This window comes from Delphinapterus leucas, chromosome 1 (assembly GCF_059928025.1).
Source record: "Delphinapterus leucas isolate spDelLeu-1000000601 "Yukka" chromosome 1, BTC_Dleu_Yukka2, whole genome shotgun sequence".
In the NCBI taxonomy this organism is placed as follows: Eukaryota; Metazoa; Chordata; class Mammalia; order Artiodactyla; family Monodontidae; genus Delphinapterus; species Delphinapterus leucas.
Window position 1 is genome coordinate 47,022,809 of NC_143129.1, and position 14,675 is coordinate 47,037,483.

Here is a 14,675-nt window from a genome sequence, read left to right on the forward strand (position 1 = left end):
TCTGGTCATCACTCCAAAGAACTCTTCACTTGCATAGATATGCATAAAGCATGTGTCTGTCTAAACCTTTCAGAAAAATGCCTACCCATGAGTGTCTAAGACCCAAGCATGTAAATCATGATGCAAATGAGGCAGCAGCCACGGGGCTGGTTGCCAGTCCACAGAGCCAATTGCCTCTGCTCATACCCAGAGATACCAGAATACTGGCAGGAAAACCCCACTCCTCCAAGCTCATCCCTGCCCTGATGACTCAGAGATAACCATGCAGCAGTTTACTTGGCAGCCTCTCAAAGCAGCCTCTTAGCTTCCCTGCCAATCCTCCTGCATCCCCACCCCGACCCGGCACAGGCAGGGAGAGGTGGTCACAGAAGAGCTGTTTCTGGCTGTCCTTGCAGGTCAGCAACAGTGACTGCCCAGCCTTGCTCAGGAAAACACATTCATGTAACACTGAGTAATCCCTGGGCAAGCAGGGGCAATAGAAGGAAACAGGTGTGAGCCTGGCTTAGGTTTGGGGAAAGCATCATTAACTTGAACAGTGCACAGATTTTGTGACAACGTAGTGATGGGACCAGAGTTTACTTTTGTACAGTGAGGAAACTAATTTCTTAGCAAACTAATCCAATTCTTCGTTCATTTATTCAATGCATAGTTAAGAACACACTCAAGGAGGGTTAGAAAACGCCCTACAAATGGCCAAGAAAAAAAAATGGATAAGAGAATCCGTCATAGCACCCTGGCCTATGGGTGAGAATCAGGCATTTTCAAGCTGTTTCGAAGGCCTCACATGTAGCAGGAAAACAGACCTGTGACTCTTAGTGCTTCCCTCTTTGCTGTGGCAGATTCACAGGACCCTCTTTTTTAGCCCTCTGTCACTCCAGTCCGTGATAATACATATCCTTGAAAGAAATAAAAGTCCTTGTGCTTTACAATATTTAAATAATTTATGTTTAATTTTATTTATTTTTTAGGATGTATCTTTTTTAAATATTTATTTACTTATTTATATATTTTTGGCTGTGTCGGGTCTTAGTTGCAGCACACGGGAAATTTTGTTACGGCGTGTGGACTTCTCTCTAGTTGTGGCGTGCAGGCTCCAGAGCACGTGGGCTCTGTAGTTGCAACACGCGGTCTCACTAGTTGTGGCCTGCGGGCTTAGTTGCCCCACGGCACGTGGGATCTTTAGTTCCCCAATCAGGGATCGAACCTGCATCCCCTGAATTGGAAGGAAGATTCTCAACCACTGGACCACCAGGGAAGTCCCAATAATTTATTTTTAATTCTGATTGCTCTCTGTACCTATGAGATGACCCCAAAGAATGACTTTTTAAAAATCGCTTTGGCTTTGGAATGTACTAAGTCTTTGCCACTCAAAGTTTGGTCCACAGACTAGCAGCATTGGCATCACATGGGAGCTTGTTAGAAATGCAGACTTTCATCATCCAGATATCCTGGGTCAGGGTCTGCGGTTCAGCAAGATCCTCTGATGCTTCCAATACAAATTAAAGTTTGAAAAGCACCTTGTTGGATATTATCTTCATGGGCAGTGACTTTCCTTGCAGAATTTTGCTTTGCTCCCAAGGATGCTAACAGGGGCTGGTCTTCTCTGAGCATATGCCTTGTTCTGGGGACAGCCAGGCCTGGGCATAGTTGAGGGTGGGAAGAGCAGAGAGAGAACAACCCAAGGACTGCAAGGACAGATCACGTAGGGAGTGTGTGCATGTCATGACCTTGGCAACTGGCCTCTAGATCAAGAGGGGCAATGAGGGGGAAGAAGCCCAGAAAGCAGGCTCTCCCGGGAGGGCAGCAGTGGGGTGAGAGGAAGCACCTGTCTTGATGCAGGTGGTAGGAAGGAAGAGAGAAGCCCTTCAGGCTCAGCACAGTGACCCACGGGGTCTCTATTTCAGCCCAGCCCACAGGGTAGGTTGCCTAGGGGCCGAAGAATGGTCAAAGGCAAGGAGCCAGGCTGAGAACTGGACCCAGACCTAATCCAGATGTCCTGGCCTGTCCGACCCTGACTTGTGCTGAGAATATGAGAGAAACAGGTTGTGATTCATGGGCAAAGAGGTAAAAGCTGGCCTTGCCTCCAGCTGACAGACCAGAGGAAGCCAGTGGGAGGGGGCGGGGGGTGTAGATGGCACTGACTTAGCGCCAAGTGCTGCATGGGAAAACTTGTGTAATTTTCTCTGGAAAAATCCTGAGCCCACAGGATGAGCACAGGCATGAGCCACACCACTTTATACCCTTAAGAGATCGTTCTAGTATTTCTTTCCTCCTCAGTGCTTCCTAAACAGAAGTCAGACCCCAGACTGCAGGGACATATACTGAGCCCTTCGAGTTACCTATTGAATAAAGTCTTTCTTGACCTTAAGGAAAGGAGGAAGCCCTCCCAAATCCCTTCACAATCTCTTCCCTCTCCACCCTTTTATATCCTCAGTGTAGCTGAGAGGTTTCAATGATCATGTGACAAGCTCTCAGCTACTTTTGTGGTAAATTTTGCTTACAGGCTAGCACTTCCTTTGGAATGTAGCATCTACTGTAAGTTGATAGCTGAGTCAAAACTTTAACATTATATCTTGTGGTATGTGAAACAGAAAAAAAACAAAACTGGGAAAACCCTAACTGTTTATCAATATTGGTTCAGTGCACTGTAGAATACATGCAGTGGTTAAAAAGAACAAGGCCTGTTTTGATGTGTGAACATGAGATGGTATCCAAGCTGTATTATGGGGAAAAGCAAGCATCTTGTATTGTCTTAGTTATGTCTAAAAGGAGAGGGAAAGATGCTCACATCTTGTCTTTATGTGCATAGAATATTTCTGGATGTACATACTAGAAACTGGATTGTCCACTACTTCTAAGTTAGGGGCCTTAAAGGTCAGAGTTCAGGGGAAGAGTTAGCTCTTACTGTGTAGGGTGTCTCTGAATTTTTTTTTTTTTACTGTAAGTAGATATTACATTTTCAATTCCCAAAGGATTATAGAGTCATTTAAAATGGTGATTATGAAAATTAATGAAGCAGTATGGAAAATTTTATGATGTAACGTTAAATGAAAAAAGCAAGATTCAAAGTCATTATGTGCGTTCTGATTTCAGTCATGCAAAGGTAAGCAAATGAATGAAGACATGACAGACATGAACAAAATTTAAGAGTAGTTTTGTTATGGTTGCTGAGATTTTCTATACTTATAAAAATTAACTTTATTGAAGTATATACACAAAAACGCACCCATTTTAAGTATACTTTTGGATGAATTTTGACAAATTTATACACCCATGTAATCAAGTTACAGAACATTCCATCATTCCCCAAAGTTTCTTTGCCCCATCTCATTCAATCTTGACCTGCAATCAGTACTGTCTCTAGAAATTAGATTTGGCTTTTCCAGAGTTTTGTGTAAATGGAATCATAGAGTGTGTACCCTTTTTGTGTCTGGGCCTTTTGGGCTCAGCATAATGTTTGTATCCATCCTCCTCTTCTTCCTCAGTGAATCCTGGGCGATGTACCTAGCTAAAAGATTACACCTCCCAGCGTTCCTTGCAACAAGATGTGGTCGAAAATGATAAAATGATGGCCAAAGAAACATAACTAGAAGGGTCATGTGGGACTTCTGGAAGGCTCTGTAAAAGTGAGAGGCAGACAACCGTTTTCTTTTCTTCCCCTTTCTCTTGCTGATGGCCTAGAATATGGACCTGGTGAATGGGGCTCCAGCAGCCATCTTGGAATGTGAAGTGACCCTCAGGATAACCAGGAAATGAGCCTAGGTCTCTGATGACACAGTGGAGCTGCCATACCAGCTTGACTCCCTTCCTTTCAGACTGCTTTTAAATGAGAAAATATATATATCTTGTTTAAGTGCAAATATTTGGGGTTTTTCAATTATTTGTAGTTGAAACTAAAGCTACTTACTCCATAAGCCTTCTAGCACTATCTGATGTTTTAAAATTATGTATATGTTTGATTAAAAAATAAATTTTAATTAAAAAATAAGCTTTTATATCAAAATCTGGCAAAAACAGTTCAAGAAAAACATCACAGACCAATATCGCTCATAAACATAGCCACAAAAATTTTTGATAAAATTTTGGCCAATTGAATCCAGCAATATGTAAAAATAATGCACCATGACCAAATGGGGTTTCCCAGGAATGAATGGTCAACTCAGCATCCAAAAAACAATCAGTGTACTTGACCACATTAACAGAATAAAGGATTGAAAATCAAGTAATCAGCTCAATAGATGCAGAAAAAGCATTTGAAAAAAACCAATAATCCTTCACGATAAAAATGCCCAGAAAACTAAAAATAGAAGTGAACTTCTTAAACTTGACAGAGGGCAATTCTGAAATAAAACTACAGCTAACAACATACTTTATGGTGAAAGACTGAATGATTTCCCCTGAGAGAGGGAAAAATGAAAAGATAACTGCTCTTAACCCATCTATTAAATACTATGCTGGAGCATTTAGCTAATACATAAAGCAAGAAAATGAAATAAAAGGCACACAGTTTGGGGCTTCCCTGGTGGCGCAGTGGTTGAGAGTCCGCCTGCCGATGTAGGGGACACTGGTTCGTGCCCCGGTCCAGGAAGATTCCACATGCTGCAGAGCGGCTGGGCCCGTGAGCCATGGCCGCTGAGCCTGTGTGTCCAGAGCCTGTCATCCGCAACAGGAGAGGCCACAACAATGACAGGCCCGCGTACCGCAAAAAAAAAAAAAAAAAATGCACACAGTTTGGAAAGGAAAAAGTAAAACTTTCTTTACAGGCAGCAAATTGTCTACATAGAAAATTCCAAGAAATCCTTGAAAAAAACAAACAAAAAACACCTAAACTAGAATTAGTAAGTGAATTTAGCAAGGTGAAAGGATACATGATCAACACACAAAAACCAATACACCAGAACAAACAACTGGAAAATTATAATCTTACAAATCCCATTGACAATAACATCAGAAAGCATCAAATATTTAGGGATAAATTTAATGGAAGATGTGCAAGACGTCTACAGTGAATTTTTATAATACATTGTATAAGCTGAGAGAAATTTAAAATATTTAAATAAAAGACTAGATAATATCACCTGCATGGATTAGAAGATTTAAGATTATCAAATGTCAATTCTCCCCAAATTGATCTATAAATTTAATGCAACCCAATTTGAAGACAACTGTGGTTTCTAGACATTGACAAGATAACTCTAAATTTATATGAAACTTTAAAAATAATACAGTAAATCTAAAATTGAATAAAATAAGATCAATGCTGTAACAGAGGCACATATGAGATTCTACAACAGCACAGAGGAAGGAAGAATAGCTCTGATTAGGTAACTCAGGGGAGGCTCCTCAAAGGAGGTACCATTTGAACGGGGAGTTGAAAGATGACCGAGGACTTACCAGGTAGGCATTGATTTACTTAGGCTTTGCTGATCATAAAAAACTACAACTCATCTCACTTAGTCAGGTAAGGGGGGTGCATGTGGAACTGTCCAGGAGAGAAGTCTCATAGAAATCTTTGGTGATGACTTCCCTGGTGGCGCAGTGGTTAAGAATCCGCCTGCCAATGCAGGGAACACGGGTTCGATCCCTGGTCTGGGAAGATCCCACATGCCGTGGAGCAACTAAGCCCATGAGCCACAACTACTGAGCCCACGTGCCACAACTACTGAAGCCCACCCACCCTAGAACCCGCGTGCTGCAACTACTGAAGCATGCACATCTAGAGCCCGTGCTCTGCAACAAGAGAAGCCAACGCAATGAGAAGTCTGCACACCACAAAGAAGGGCAGCCCCTGCTCGCCACAACTAGAGAAAGCCTGTGCGCAGCAAAAGAGACCCAACGCAGCCAAAAAAGAAAAAAAGAAAAAGAAAAGAAATCTTTGGTGAGACCTCATGGTTTCTGGGCTCGGAGGGAAGTTCTGGATCTGAGGTTCCTTCCTGACCTTAGCAGCCAGAACCCCTAAATATTTAATGTAGTCTTATGTCTGTGTCTATCTTTTCTTGCCTCCTCCTACCTTTTGCTTTATTCTCTGTACTTTCAGGTATGAAACTAGAAGGATAGGTTAGAAACAGATGGTGAAAGGCCTTGTTTGGACACACAGGTTCATTTTTATCATTGTAGCCTCTGAAGATTTTTTTTAACGTCTTTATTGGAGTATAATTGCTTTACAATGTTGTGTTAGTTTCTGCTGTATAACAAAGTGAATCATCTATACATATACATATATCCCCATATCCCCTCCCTCTTGTGTCTCCCTCCCTCCCACCTTCCCTATCCCACCCCTCTAGGTGGTCACAAAGCACCGAGCTGATCTCCCTGTGCTATGTGGCTGCTTCCCAGTAGCTATCTATTTTACATTTGGTAGTGTATATATGTCCATGCCACTCTCTCACTTCATCCCAGCTTACCCTTCCCCCTCCCCATGTCCTCAAGTCCATTTTCTACATCTGCGTCTTTACTCCTGTCCTGTCCCTAGGTTCTTCAGAACCATTTTTTTTTCTTTTTTTAGATTCCATATACATGTGTTAGCATACGGTATTTGTTTTTCTCTTTCTGACTTACTTCACTCTGTATGACAGACTCTGGATCCATCCACCTCACTACAAATAACTCAATTTTGTTTCTTTGTAGTCTCTGAAGATTTTTAAGCAAGAGAAAGAAATGATCAGGCTTGGCTTTTAGACAGATAGTTCTGCTGGTGTGGAGAAGCTAGAGACAGGCAGACCAAGGAGGAAGGTATCTGAAGGTCAAAACCAAAGGAACTCAGTGAACACAGAGACTGGGTATTAGCAAAATACATCCTACCCTGATCAAAAATTTTACATCCCCTTAGGGGGATGAGGGGATCCCCCTCATCCCCCTAAGGGGATGGGAGAGGGAGAGTTAAAGCATCTACATTTTGAAAAAACTCTCCAGTTGATCCTGCTTGAAAACTACTGGTCCAAACAAAGTGACACCCATGGGGGTAGAGAAACAAGAATGGATGGAAGATAGATTTGGAGACCAACTGGACTTGGTGAAAGAAGTCCAGTTAACATTGCAGCCTCTGGCTCAGGAAACTGAGTGGATAATAGTTTCCTCTTCCAGGACTTGGGAAATGAAGAGCCAAGTATGTTGATATATGGGAGTCGAGGGTGAGAGAGGTTGAGAGAAGAATTATATCTACATGTCCCATAGAGAGCTCAAGAATTCAGTCCCACTAAGTGTGCCCAGCAGGCAGAGAGCTGGAGATAGACTGACTCCAGCCAGTCCTTTAGTTGTTCCCCCACAGGGCAGACCCTGCTGGCAAGAAAGGTGTTATCTGGGCATTAATTAGTTGGACAGGTGCTGAGTCATCGGGCTCTGAGCAAGTACAAAGCAATTTTCTCCATGGTTTTGGGGGTGATGGTGGTGTTCTTTAGCATGGATTTGTTGGTTGCTAGCCAACTGGCCCTTGGTTTAGAATGCTGGAACAAATTTGACCAACATCTCAATCACGTTCCTGGATGCCACTCTATGGAAGAGCTTTTAATGAAAGGACAATTTAGAGGGATGTGGGCAGGATTAAGGGAACCTTAAGATGCTGAGGCACCCAAAGGATATCAACAATCGAGGGCTGTTACCACATCTAGGCCCGAAAGGGCAGAAGGAAAGGCTGGGACCCAGTGGAGGAGGGGGCTGTCGCTTCAGGAGTAGCTATTGTCACAGAGGAATGTGACACTGCCAGATCTGAGGTTCCAAATCAGGGAGAGACAGTCAAGAAACATCCCAGCCAACCTCTTCCACCTTTCACCCCCCAGTCTCCTACTGGTGCCTCCCATTGGCTAATGTCAATTAGAAACCAGCCAACAGGGGAGCAGGGGCTGGAGTATGTAAGGGTCAGCTTTGTGGACTCGGAGTGAGGCAGAGAGGGGTGAAAAATGGCTCAGGTGTGTGGCAGCAAGCAAGATACACCAACACAACCACGTCCTCCAACACAGCCTGTGCAAGGCAGTGGCATGGGTAATTCTGTAGAATGGCAGGAAAATCACACCCCAGGATATCAAGATACATGGATCCCTGACAGTCCTGGCCCTGCCACACACCAGCCGTCCTCAAGGGCACGTGGTTGGCATCTGGGGCTTCAACTGCTTCAGCTGTTAAAATGAGTAGGCTGGACCACATGACCTTCATAGCCTTCCAACGTGGGGTCCCTTGGCTCTCTCACCAGCACAGACTGAGCTCCACCACACACTCCCTACTCCCAGGGCTCCGCCCCATGCAGATAGGGTGCCAGGCCTGCAAAGGGCAGCCCCGGGGAATCCTGGGACTGGCCAGCATCTGGGACTGCACTTGGTGCTCCTCTCTTCCAGTGAAACCCTGGGACGTGCTGAGTCGACCAGGGGCTTTCTTTCACTGTGATGAGGTACATTCAAAAAGAAAGAAGAGTGTATTCATCTCCAGAGAGCAGCAGCTTCACAGGCCTGTGCTGCTGCAGCTCCGGTCCCGGTGCCCCCCACTCAGTTCCTGATAACTGAAGATGAAACTTGAACAGCAAAAGGGAAGTCTCCTGTCTCCTACTGGGTATCAAATCCTGTTTCTAGACAGTTTCAGTTCTTAAAGACACAGGATTCCATATTTTCTCACCAATAAGCTGGAAGGCAAAGAACCTTCAGTGACCACCAACCACATTGCATGGCCCTGGGGTGAAATGGAAGTACACCACAGAGCTTTTCTGAAATCCTGGTTTGAAAGGGGGTCCAGATATTTCTGAACTGTATTATCATCTTTCCCTTTATTAATGTAAAGAATTAGTCTGGATAAGGGCCCAGATTTGCTCAGTCTGCTCTGGGGCCCAGAGTGCCTCTTATGCTTTTACTTTCCTAGCTGTCTACAGGGGTCAGATGACTCAGACATGTGCACAGCATGGTTTTCTTGTGGAGGCGTGAAGACTGTGCACTCCGGCTTCAGGGTTACTCCAAGGGTGGCCTCAGGGAGATGCCCGCTCCTTTGTTTTGCCCAGGAGTGTCCCCGGAAAACAGCCCAAGGTGAAATGTGTCAGGATCTTGCTGCCTTCAAAGCATTTATTTGCAAATACGGGTTCGATCCTGTGCTATTAGTTTTGTGGGCTCTGAAGTTCAATAAAGACGATAGAGGAGGAAAAAAAGAAAGACAAAGAAGAAAATATGAAAAGGAAAAAATGAAACAGGTGTCAGTAAGCATTTTCAAGCACAAAGGTATTTCAATACAAACTAAATTTTAAAACGCAGTGTGTCTGCTGAAAATGAAGAAAGAGAAATATTTCCACGAAGATTCCGTTTATACCCAAGCAGTTTTCTCACTGAAGTCAGGCACCAGAACTGGTGGCTATAAGGTGCTGCAGAATCTTTCACATCAGGATCCATTCATTTGGATATTCATGTATTTAAATGAGCTATAACAAAGAATGGGATGTATGCTATAACTCACTATACAGTCAAGGGAAGCACAGAGTAAGAGCATGCAATCAAACGCGTTGGAGATCCAGACGGCTTCTGGGAAGAAAGACCTTTAGCCTATGACATAAAGGATGCTTAGGAATTGGAGAGAAAATGAGGAAGAGGAACAACAAATATGAGGGCTTGATTCAGGATAACGCAGCCCAGGACAGCGGAACGGGAGAGATGACCCCAGAGACTTTGTCCCTTGGAGATGACACTCAGTGTCAATATACTGTCTCTAGCCACACGGGGTGAACATCTCCCAAACAACAATACTAGGATCATTTGACCCTGATTAAAAATAATTTTTTTTAAAAAAAAGGCAAAGTCATGGTTCTCATTGAGATATGAAATGAACATGTGTGAAAATTTTTACTTATTAAAGATTAAATAAGATCATAAAGATTAAAGATCATTAATCAATGGGGGAGCTGAGCAGTTACAACTAGCTCAGAAGAGAATCCAAAGGACAGTCATATTGATAGATTTGGAATATTGAAATGATTGTGCAAATGGAGGCAAACTGGTTTTTGGAGTCAGGGGAAGGGAGGAAGTTGAACCCACAGTCTTTTGACATAATTTGCATGTCTACAGGCAAGAATTGCTTTGCATTGCTATCAATTGGCTACTATTTATAGAATTGTGAAATAGCTCAAAGACACTGAAAAACTGTAGTTAGATAACCCGAAGCATGTCTTCTAGACAACGTACAGGCATACTTCATTTTATTGCTCTTTGCTTTATTGGACTTCACAGATATTTTTTACAAATTGAAGGTTTGTGTCATCCTTGCATTGGGCAAGTCTGTAGGTGCCATTTTTCCAACAGATTTGCTCACTCTGTATCTGTGTCACATTTTGATGGTAATTCTTGCAATATATCAAAATTTCATTGTTATTATATTTGTTATGGTGATCTGTGATTAGTGATCTTTGATGTTACTATTGTGATTGTTTTGGGGTGCCATGAAATGTGCCCACATAAGACGGCAAACTTCATCAATAAATGTTGTATGTGTTCTGCTGATCCACTGACAAGCTGTTCCTCCATCTCTGTCCCTCTCCTCAGGCCTCCCTATTCCCTGAGACACAACAATACTGAAATTAGGCCAATTAGTAACCCTACAATGGTCTATAAGTGCTCAAGTGAAAGGAAGAGTCACACATCTCTCACTTTAAATCAAAAGCTAGATATGACTAAGCTCATCAAGGAAGGCAAAAGCCAAGATGGACCAAAAGTTAGACACCATGCACCAACCAGTTAGCCAAGTTGTGGATGCAAAGGAGAAGTTCTTGAAGGAAATTAAAAGTGCTACTTCAGTGGACACACGAATGACAAGAAAGAGAAAGAGCTTTATATCGATATGGAGAAAGTTTTAGTGGTCTGGATAGAGGATCAAACAAGCCACAACATTCCCTTCAGCCAAAGACTAATCCAGAGCAAGGCCCCAACTGTCTTCAATTCTATGAAGGTCAAGAGAGGTGAGGAAGCTGCAGAAGAAAAGTTTGAAGCTGGCAGAGGTTGGTTCATGAGATTTCAGGAAATAAGTTGTCTCCATGACATAAAAGTGCAAGGTGAAGCAGCAAGTGCTGACGTAGAAGCTACAGCAAGTTATCCAGAAGATCTAGCTAAGATAATGAAGGTGGCTACACACTAAACAACAGATTTTCAATGTTGGCAAAACAGCCTTCTATTGGAAGAAGATGCCATCTAGGACTTTCATAGCTGGAGAGGAGTAGTCAATGCTTGGCTTCAAAGCTTCAAAGGACAGGCTGACTCTCTTGTTAGGGGCTGATGCAGCTGGTGACTTGACGTTGAAGCCGATGTTCATTTACCATTCTGAAAATCCTAGAGCCCTTCAGAATTATGTTAAATCTACTCTGCCTATACTCTATAAATGGAACAACAAAGCCTAGGTGACAGCACATCTGTTTACAACATGGTTTACTGAGTATTTTAAGCCCACAGTTGAGGCCTACTGCTCAAAAAAAAAAAGACTTCTTTCAAAATATTACTGTTCATTGACAGTGCACCTGGTCACCCAAGAGCTCTGATGGAGATGTACAATGAGATTAATATTGTTTTCATCCCTGCTAACACAACATCCTTTCTGTAGCCCATGGACCAAGGAGTAATTTCAACTTTCAAGTCTTATCAATATTTAAGAAATACATTTCATGAGGCTATAGATGCCATAAATAGTGATTCCTCTGATGGATCTGGGGAAAGTGAACTGAAAACCTTCTGGAAAGTGTTCACCATTCTAGATGACATTAACATTCATGATTCATGGAAAGAGTTAAAAATATGAACGGTAACAGGAGTTTGGAAGAGGTTAATTCCAGCCCTCCTGGATGACTTAGAGGGGTTCAAGACTTCAGTGGAGGAAGTAACTGCAGATATGGTAGAAATAGCAAGAGAACTAGAATTAGAAGTGGAGCCTGAAGATGTGACAGAACTGCTGCAATCTCATGATAAAACTTTAACAGGTGAGGAGTTGCTTCTTATGGATGAGCAAAGAAAGTGGTTTTTTGAGACAGAATCTACTCTTGGTGAAGATGGTTTGAAGATTGTTGAAATGACAACATAGGATTTGTAATATTAAATAAACAGTTGATAAAGCAGTGATGAAACTGATCAGGACCTTGCAGGGCCTTCTCAAGGACAGACCCCACCCCTCCCCTGTGTCCCTCGCCTCTTGTAGGCCTTCCCCGAGTTCCAAAGAACAAATTTAATCAGAGAAGTGAGGAAATGCAGAAACGAAGGAAAGCAGTCAAGTAAGACACAATAATAATAGTTTAGCCATAAAACAAAGTGAAGGACTTTTAGTTCCTCCTCAAGGTCTATAGATAATATCCTGAGCCTATTTTTGAGTTGTTTTGCAGATACTAAAACTCCCACCAGGTGGGAAAAGTTAACTGCATGCTGACCACCAGGAAGACCCCAGGCCACTTAGAACCAAAATGTTGATAATTGAGATTCCAGACACATCACCCTGTTACCTCACCACCAACCAATCAGAAGGATGTACACAGATGATTATGTACCCTATGACCCTCTCCCTCGTCTCGCCTTTAAAATCTCTTCCCTGGAAGCCATTGAGGAGTTTGAGTCTTTTGACCATGAGCTGCTCATTCTCCTTGCTGGGCCCTGCAGTAAGCTCTGTACTTACCCTCACCACAGCTGGTGTCAGTAGATTGGCTTTACTGCACATCAGGTGAGCAGACCCAAGTTTGTTTCAGTAGTAGTGACAAGGTTTGAGAGGATTGACTTCGAGTTTGAAAGAAGTTCTACCGTACGTAAAAGTGCTATCGAACATCATTGCACGCTACAAAGAAATTGCTTGTGAAAGAAAGAGTCACATGATGCAACAAACTTCCTTGCTCTCTTAGTTTAAGAACTGCACAGCCACCCCAGCCTTCAGCAACCTCCACCCTGATCAGATCAGTCAGCAGCCATCACCATCCACCAGCAGCAAGATACTCCACTAGCAAAAAGATGATGACTCATTGAAGGCTCAGATATAGCACTTTTTAGCAACAAGGTACGTTTTAGACATAATGCTGCTGCATACTTAATAGACTACAGTATAGTGTAAACATAATTTCTATATGTGCTGGGAAACCAAATAACTTGTGACTTGCATTATTGCTATGATCATTTTAATGCAGTGGTCTGGAAATGAACCCAGACTATTTCCCAGGTATGCCTGTATATTTTTCCCCTGAATTTTTCCCCTACCACTATTAAATTTCTTTCTTTTTTCTCTCTAGTTGAGGGCCACTGGTGATTTATGTATCCAACTCCTCTGTGCACAGGTGACAAGTTAAGCAATCCTAAATAAATATTAAAGGTTTAAATAGTAATGAGTGTAGGACAAATAAAATATAACAACTGTATTTACAACATTTAAATGAAATTGAAGGGCTTCCCTGGTGGCTCAGTGGTTAAGAATCCGCCTGCCAATGCAGGGGACACGGGTTCGAGTCCTGCTCCGGGAAGATCCCACATGCCACTGAGCAACTAAGCCCGTGTGCCACAACTACGGAGCCTGTGCTCTAGAGCCTGTGAGCCACAACTACTGAGCCAACGTGTCACAACTACTGAAGCCCACGCGCCTAGAGCCCGTGCTCCGCAACAAGAGAAGCCACCGCAATGAGAAGCCTGCACACCGCAAGGAAGAGTAGCCCCTGCTCACCGCAACTAGAGAAAGCCCGTGCGCGACAATGCAGACCCAACACAGCCAAAGATAAATAAATTTTTTTAAAAAAGGTAACTATCGTTTAAAATAAATAAATAAATGAATAAAATTGAAGATGACATCTGAAGAGATTTGCTCCCTGTGTGTATTTCTGCCGCCCTCCCCCAATCCTCATCAACCTGCCTACTGTTCCTTTCAACAGTATTGTTACCAGGGTTTTACGAAGCAACTTCACTGCTGATTTATGGGAATCCCTAATTTACGACAGGCAAGCTGACCCAGATGTTGAATTACAGGAACAAGAAAAGTAGCTTAGGTTCACACTCTTAAATGGGGAAATAACAATGAGAAATTCATATCACAAATAGAGTTATAGTAAGTTCTTTTTTGGATTGGAATGAGGGTGAGGCCTAAATTGGGATGAAGACTAGAAAAGGGGTAGCCATTCACTCCATCAATCCTTCAAGCAGGAATTTTTAGTGCTAAGCACATGTGCTAGGTACCTAAGCACACATGTTAGGCAAGGAGGGATATATGGATAAATAAGACACAATTCCCTAAGACCCCACTGTATAGCACAGGGAATTCTGCTCAATACTCTGTAATGACCTATATGGGAAAAGAATCTAAAAAAAAAAAAAAAGAGCGGATATATGTATAACTGATTCACTTTGCTGTACACCTGAGACTAACAAAACATTGTAAATCAACTCTACTCCAATAAAAATTTTAAAAAACAACAAAAAAACGAACAAACAAAAAAATACAATAGCTGTCCTGTAATTGCTTACATTCTAAGGAGGGGTATTGCCTGTTCCGACCAGACAGAGAAAATCATTAGATTTCCTCTGCTCCAAATGAGATAGGTCTGGAGGTAAGTTTTCAGAAATTGTATGACAAGGCGCCCTTTAAGGTGCTGTGGGGCGAGGGGGGGGTCTTTCCCTTACTGGCCATGCTCCCCTCCCCACACGTGCAATGGGTACTTCACTACTAATTGTTTGAACAATAGCTAATTCGTAAATTCATAATAATAACTATTA